Source organism: Ailuropoda melanoleuca, chromosome 5, assembly GCF_002007445.2.
Source record: "Ailuropoda melanoleuca isolate Jingjing chromosome 5, ASM200744v2, whole genome shotgun sequence".
Classification (NCBI taxonomy): Eukaryota; Metazoa; Chordata; class Mammalia; order Carnivora; family Ursidae; genus Ailuropoda; species Ailuropoda melanoleuca.
The window spans coordinates 93,225,339-93,233,448 of record NC_048222.1 but is presented as its reverse complement, the minus strand read 5'-3'; the positions used below and the strand labels follow the sequence as shown (position 1 = coordinate 93,233,448).

At 32.7% G+C, this 8,110-nt stretch overlaps 1 long non-coding RNA gene across 1 annotated transcript in view; it reads right to left on the bottom strand.

The window, feature by feature from the left end:
- The window catches only part of LOC117802408, a 287,733-nt gene that overhangs the window by 11,372 nt on the left and 268,251 nt on the right, over window positions 1-8,110 (bottom strand). The window contains exon 2 of the long non-coding RNA XR_004625791.1: window positions 3,711-3,787. This is a non-coding gene — a long non-coding RNA (uncharacterized LOC117802408). The remainder of the gene's footprint in view (window positions 1-3,710; window positions 3,788-8,110) is intronic.

Sequence of the window (8,110 nt, the reverse complement as noted above, 5' to 3'; positions counted from 1 at the left end):
ATCTATTCCGAAAACTGCAAGACATCGAGGATGAAATTGAGGATGAAAGAAATTGAGGATGACACAAACAAATGAAAAGGTATCCCATGTTCATAGATTGGAAGAATTAATACTGTTAAAATATCAATACTGAGATGTCTGGGTGGCTCAGTCAGTAAGAATCTGCCTTTTGGCTCAGGTCATGATCCCAGGGTCCTGAGATCAGGTCCTGCATCATGCTCCCTGTTCAGCAGGGAGTCTGCTTTTCCCTCTGCCTGTTGCTACCCCTGCTTGTGTGCTCTCTCTCTGTGACAAATAAATAAAATCTTTAAAAAATATACCAATACTACCCGTAGCCATCAACAGACTCAAGGTAATCACTATCCAGATTACAAAGGCATTTTCTTACAGAAATTTTTAAAAAATATTCTACAAATTTATTTTTAAAATATTATTTTTAAAAAATTTTCTACAACCACAAAAGACCATGAATAGCCAAATCAATCCTGAGACAGAAAAACAAATTAGGATCCTACTTCCTGATTTCAAACTATATTATAAAGCTATAGGGCCTAGAACACTATGGTACTGGCAAAAAAACCAGACACATATAGACCAACAGAACAGAATCCAGAGCCCAGAAATAAACCAAAGTATATATGGCCAAATAATATTTGACAAGGGAGCCAAGAATATTCAATGGAGAAAAGACACTTCAATAAATGGTGCTGGAATAATTGGATATTCACATTTAAAAGTATGAAACTGGACTCAAACCTTACACCAATCACAAAAATTACCTTGAAATGGATTAAAGACTTTAAATGTAAGATATGAAATTATGAAACTCTAGAAGAAAACAGGAATAAAGCTCCTTGACATGGGTCTTAATAATGATTTTCTGGAACTCTCAGCCAAAGCACAAGCAATGAAATATGAAATAAACAAGGCGGGGGGGGTGCCTGGGTGGTGCAGTCGTTAAGCATCTGCCTTTGGCTCAGGGCATGATCCCAGTGTCTGGGATCGAGCCCCACATCGGGCTCCTCCGCTATGAGCCTGCTTCTTCCTCTCCCACTCCCCCTTCTTGTGTTCCCTCTCTCACTGGCTGTCTCTGTCAAATAAATAAATAAAATCTTTAAAAAAAAAAACAAGGGGACCACATCAAACTTAAAAGCTTCTGCACAGCCAAAGAAACTATACACAAAGTGAAAAGACAACCTACAGAATGGGAAAAAAAATTTGTAAACCATGTAACTGATAAAGGGTAAATATCTAAAAAATAAACAATTCCTATAATTCAATAGCAAAACAAAACAAAACAAAACAAAAAAACAAAAAACAATACCCAAGGAATCCAACTTGAAAATGGGCAAAGGAGTTGAATAAACATTTTTCCAAAGAAGATATATGAATGGTCAACAGAAACCTGAAAAGATGCTCAAAATCACTATCATTAGAGAAATGCAAATTAAAACCACAATGAGATATCATCTCATGCCTGTTAGAGTGCACACCATCAAGAAGACAAGAGATAATAAATGGTAGCATAGATGTGTAGAAAAGGGAACCCTGTGTACTGATGGTGGGACTGTAATGTATGTATTCAGTAGAGCAACTATGGAAAACAGTATGAAGGTTCCTCATAAAATTAACAATAGAACTACCATTTGATGCAGGAGTGCTACTTCTGGGAATATATCCAAAGGAAACAAAAACTCTAACTTGGAAAGATATCTGCACTCCCATGTTCATAGCAGCACTGTTTACAATAACCAAGAAGATATGGAAACAACCTAAGCGACTATCAATGGATGAGTGGATAAAGTAGTCATAATATATATTATCTATCTATCTATCTACCTATCTATCTATTTACACACACACACAAACACACACAAAATAGAATATTATTCAACCACAAAAAAGAAAAACAAGGAAATGCTACAATTTTGGACAGCAAGGAGGGAACTTGAAAGCATAAGACTAAATGAAATAAGAAGACAGAGAAAGACAAATACTGTATGATCTCACTTAAATGTGGAATCTTAAAAAGCAAAACAAAACACTAAATCCATGGAAACAGACATGTTGTTACCTGAGGCAGGGGGTGAGAGAAGATGGAATTAAAGGAAAATTGTCTAAAGGCGCAAACTTCCAATCATAGGATAAATAAATAATAGAGATGTAATGCACAATATGATGACTATAGTTAACACTGCTGCATGATATACAGGAAACTTGTTAAGAGAGTAGATCCTAAGAATTTTCATCACAAGGAGAATTTTTTTTGTTTTCTTTTTATTTATCTATATGAGATAATGGATGTTAAGTTATGCTATTGTGGTAATCATTTCATAATATATGTTAATCAAACATCATGCTGTATACCTTAAACTCATGCAGTGATGTATGACAATTCTTTCTCAATAAAATTGGAAAAATAATAAAAATGGGTAGAGTTGGAAAAAAGTTGGAATTGCTATGCCATAATTTAAATTTAAGATGATTTTTGTGTTAATCTTCTACATCTGTATCTTTTTATGACATGTTAATATTTATCTTTACAAATTTCCCTTTATTGTATCTGATTCTCCATCAATTTCAAGATCTTTCTGAAGCAATTTATGCCCTCCAAATTACTATAGAGCTTCTAAAATCTGCCTTTAAGTGTGGTCTTCATGTTATCATATTCAACACTAATTAAGTTGCTCAAAAATGCTGTTTAACAAAATACCCCTAATGAAAAGCACTTAGAATGGCTACTATGGCGCAGATTACAAATCTTAAGGGATATCGTTTCATTTATTTGAACTCTCTTGCATTTATTATAAAGAGATACAGAAAATTTTTTCTTTTGTTTGGTGGAAATAATCTGCCTAAAAGAAAAGCATAAGAAAAGAAAGGAAAAGAAAAGGTTTCAGAAGTCAAAATAAATGACATATATTCTTTCAATCTACTGGGTCTTTCATAGAAAACTAACTAGATGCAGGGAGACTACCTTATCTCAATATCTGAAGGTAGCTTATAAAAATGGGGGGAAACTATTTGCTTTATACTGTTTAGAAACTGAAATAGAAAAATATTTTAACTTGGAGATAACCAGAAGGGTTGTAAATTGAAAGGTTCAGTAGACACTCAATTTAATGTCATTCATGACTCTTCGCACAGAAGCCTTTGCTTATTTTTTTTTTGTTATCATGTAGAATACATGAATATTAGATTCTAGTACATCAAAGTTATGTAGTACACAACTCACCATGATGAATATTATAATCCTTGAATGCAAAAGCTATATTAGTAACAAAATAAAATCAGTATTTTTCCCAAAAGTGGTCAGTATTCAGTTACTTTCATGAGGCCACATAAGGTAATTATTACAGATAAAATTAAATATGTTTGTTGAAATGGAGGACATTATAATTACCAATATACCTGCCCAGGCAAATCAGTGTTACTGACAGCATTGCTCCTTTCATCTAGCTCTTCAACTGATAAAGTTCTTATCACAAGTCATTAAAATATTAACTAACAGATACAAGGAAACAGAGTTCATTTTTAAAAAGAAGTGCTACTCACTAAAATTGTATAAAATCTAAGTAAAAGAAAATTTGAAAAAAACAAAATCAATTAAAACCCCCCATTAAAGAAAATTTGACTCTAATTTCAAATGAAAAATGTGGTTTTCTGCAAAGAAAGTCTTCTCTATCTAGGATAAAAACAGATGAACTTACAAAATACAGCAGCGTCTTGTTTAATCACAGAAGGACAACTGAGTATACGTTCTCAGAACTCTCCTTGGGTACATTTCCTGAAAAAGAAAATTTAGATAAACTTAAAGGCTAGACTTAAAAAAAAGTAACTATAACAAACTAAGTTTCTGTAATGGAAAGACCACACATATATTGTACAAACTGTAGGCCTATCTAAATAATTTTTAAACTATATAATAGGGAGTGTTCCTAATGCCACCTGTGCCAATATTCAGGTCATGTGAAGGAATTTCTATCAATTTCTATACAGTTCCAAGATATCAAGCTTCAGTATATTAAGAATGAGTCGACTGAAGGTTTATAGTCTAATAAAAAGTTCAAAATTATTTTGACTGGTATAAGACAAAAAAAAAAGTTGTTTACACCATTTATATGCCACTGAGCAGCTAAGACAGCAATGACTCCAAAGTCAGAGGACAAACTAAAAATCAAACTAGAATACCTGGTCCCAGTTTTTTATTACCAATACAGTTGTTTGATGAAGATAGACTGAAACTGACAGAATGTTTTAAACATAATGAGGATGAATAAAAAGATGAAGCCCTTGAAAGATATACAATAGAACAATGTGAAGCTAAGCACCAGGTTCACTTTTGGATCCTTATACATTCTAAGCAGCATATCATGAAGAAATACAAGCCAGGTGGTCCACTGCCTTTCATATCCTTATGTAGAAAAAAGCACCAGGGTACGTGGGTGCTCAGTGGATTAAGCATCTGCCTTAAGCTCAGGTCATGATCTCTGAGTCCTGGGATCTGGCCCCATGTCAAGCTCTCTGTTGAGCAAGGAGTCTGCCTCTCCCTCTCCCTCTGACCCCCACCCCTCTCATCACTCATGCTGGCTCGCTCTCTCTTTTTCACAAACACAAATAAATTAAAAATCTTTAAAAAAGAAAAAGCACCAACTCTTCCATCCTTTATTTGTTTTAGGATTCACTCCAATAGAAGGCAAACATGACTATAATGTTGAATTACACGTGTCTGGCTGAAAGGAATAGGAATGCTAATTGTCCATACAGTGAGCTGACATCAATCTCTTTCAATCTCTCCTTACTCTTTTTTACTTGAAGAAAGATCACAAGATCGTATTTTAACAAACTATTAGAGGTTATTACTGATCATTTTTCAAAAAATATATAATGCAACATTTTAGTTGTAGGTAAAATATGACATTTTCATTTGAGAATTGAATCTACTTACAGAATCAATGTACAGGGAGCTAAAGTGGAGGTTGTAATAGTTATTTGAAATAAGCTTGACTACAGAATTAATAAATTGATTTATGAAAGTCAACTGGGGCCACTAGGAAAACACTATAACCATATATGGTAGAAAAATGAAATTCAAACAAATACAACAAATTGAAAATCAGAGAAATAACAATAATAGCAACAAAAAAATTTCCACAAGAGAATAATACAGTGTATAGAACTACAAGAACTGCTATTAATTTTTAAGTTATTACCAATGCAGTTTTAAAAACAAGTAAGTCTTCAAATTTATTTCTACTTTTACTAAATTTTTTTTAGATAAATTGTCCATTTCAAATACAAAAATACATAGCATATGACCAATCAAATACCCATCAACAATTGCAGATGACTTCTTTTCCAAATTAAAGAATGGTATCCTTCTGGGGCGCCTGGGTGGCACAGCGGTTAAGCGTCTGCCTTCGTCTCAGGGCGTGATCCCGGCGTTCTGGGATTGAGCCCCACATCAGGCTCTTCTGCTATGAGCCTGCTTCTTCCTCTCCCACTCCCCCTGCTTGTGTTCCTTCTCTCGCTGGCTGTCTCCATCTCTTTCAAATAAATAAAAAATCTTTAAAAAAAAAAAAAGATTGGTATCCTTCTTTGGCTCAGAATAGTCCAACTACTGTCATCCAGCTTTAACTATGACTACCTTGTTTTGCTTAAATTAAACTAGATAACTTTCCATGCTTCAGGACCTCATTTTTACAGACCATATAATGTAAATGGAATGTAGTTATTAAAATCTGAGTTCCAAATACAAAGTAACATGAAATATCAATGGATCTATAGTATAGCAGAAACAAACAGAGACCCTAGCAAATTGTGCAAAAGTTATATTGATATTAATTGCATAAGATCGTTATGGCGCATTGTTGCTTCATCATTTTAGGTTCTCCAAACTGGCCTTTCAAAAGTTTAATAAACTGATGTTCTTCTTCTTCATATGTACTTATCCAACATTTACTTCCTTTCGTATAATAAGGCATGAGAGTCAACAAAGAAGGGAAAGAAGGAGGGGCGGTGGAGGGAGAGGGAGAGGAAGAAAGGTAGGAGAGAGGAAGTGAGGGAAGAAGGGAGAAAGGAAAAAACAAAGCTTACATAGATACATGTATTTTGGGAAAGGAGGGAGTCTGAGACTAAACTGTGGTGACCAATAGTGTTCTTATATCTTTGGGCATGTGGTGAGGTGGGTGTCAAAATTATAAGTAACTGGGGAGAATCCTGAGAGAGAATTAAGTGAATAAAGAACTGTATGGATAAATTTACCCCATAAATAAATTATTCAAGCAGAAGTGGGAGAATGTCATGACTTAATCAACAGATGGTACATAATGATTAGATATGCAATTTATCTTTCAAACTACTCTGCCATGCCATGATGACTATCACAGATTCTTTTAGAAAGAGGGGGAATGTAAGTTAAGGATGAAACTGTTTCACTAAAATTGCTAGATGGGTTTGATTATTCAGATTGAGCACAGCACAACTAAGGGTGTCCCACTCTCTTCAGGCATTTTTATTTTTACATTTTTATTATAAATGTTTAATCCAAAATAGTTTATTTGCATATTTATTATGCCATATTTCCAGTAAATGGGAGAAATTGTTCTATTATAATAGAATAGGGTCAAATACATCATTCCACTTGAGTTTACAAAGGAGAAACAAGTTTGATAAACTAAAATATAATAATCAAAAAATAGTGTTGATATAATAACATCTATGATAATCTGTGCTTCTAAACAAGTAGCTGAGGTTCAAATTGATATATCCATCAATCTTTATATCTATTTATCTAGCCTATCTACTTAATATGTATTTTTATACATAGAAATGTATATATTCATAAAATTTAAAAAATTTCTCACTGCATTAATGCAGTGGTTGTATTTAATATATTTTTATAGAAGTTCACATCAATTGCATTTTGTTTGCTGCAAAATTGCTGTAAATGTACTACAGAGTGCCTAGAAGGTGCTTTCATTATGATAAAAATCATTATGTAACTATTATCAATTAATCAGTAGTGATCCAAAAATACTGACATAGGTTTAAATGAAAGATTACTATATAATGATCTGCTCAATATGAAAGAATCAAAATATTTAGTGTGGAAATTTGGTCATTAGAAAAATTAAATGTTACATTAAAATTTGTTGTTATTTTCCAAAGCAAACTATATATTATATCATATGATGTTATATTATGCTTTATTATTTTCCCTAAGTAGTGGAAACACAATAAAATTTACAATAAGATTATTAGAACCAATTGTTATAATAATTTTATTTTATTATAATAATAACTATTGAGACAAGAAAACAAAAAATGGAAACCTTGCACGAAAAAAAGAAAAAGAAAGAAAAGAAAAAGAAGGGCAACCCTCTGGGGTCCCCTCCCTCTTCAGAGGATTTGTACTCTCAATAAACTTTGCTGTGCTGCTAAAAGAAAGAAAGAAAGAAAGAACAAAAGAAAGAAAGAAAGAAAGAAAGAAAGAAAGAAAGAAAGAAAGAAAGAGAAAGAAAGGAAAAAGAAAAGGAAAATTATTTAGAATACTGAAAAAAATTTGGAGAGTGAGGCCTGAATGAAAAAAAAAATTGTAGGGGAAAAAAACCCTGAGAACTATTAGTTTTAGCAGAATGTAGTATAAATTATCACTAATGGAACAGGATGTGAAATTATCTCCCACTTCTACAATGACTAGTGACTTTCGAGAAAAATTAGCAGAAAAACAAACTCCTGAGAAATTCATCAAATCAAATATATTCCCCTAAAATCCCAAAATGTTTAAAGATTTTTAGTATTCATCAATGAGATATTTTTGCTAAAAATCATTATCTTATGAAAGAAAGGCTGACTTTACTAAAGTCAGCACAGGTAGGAAGTTTTGGGATGTTCGCCGTATTCCGATCTTTTCAAATGAAAAAAAAAATCACTATATGCTGTTTACTTTATGCAAAGGATCTTGTAGTTAGTCTGAATTTATGCAGTTACAAAAAATATCAATCAGTACTTGAGGATGAGCAATAATCAATTACAGGGAGTGAGTAAACATGAATAAAGTAGACGAACAGCAATCATAGTGTCAGATATTTAAAATGTAAATTTAACT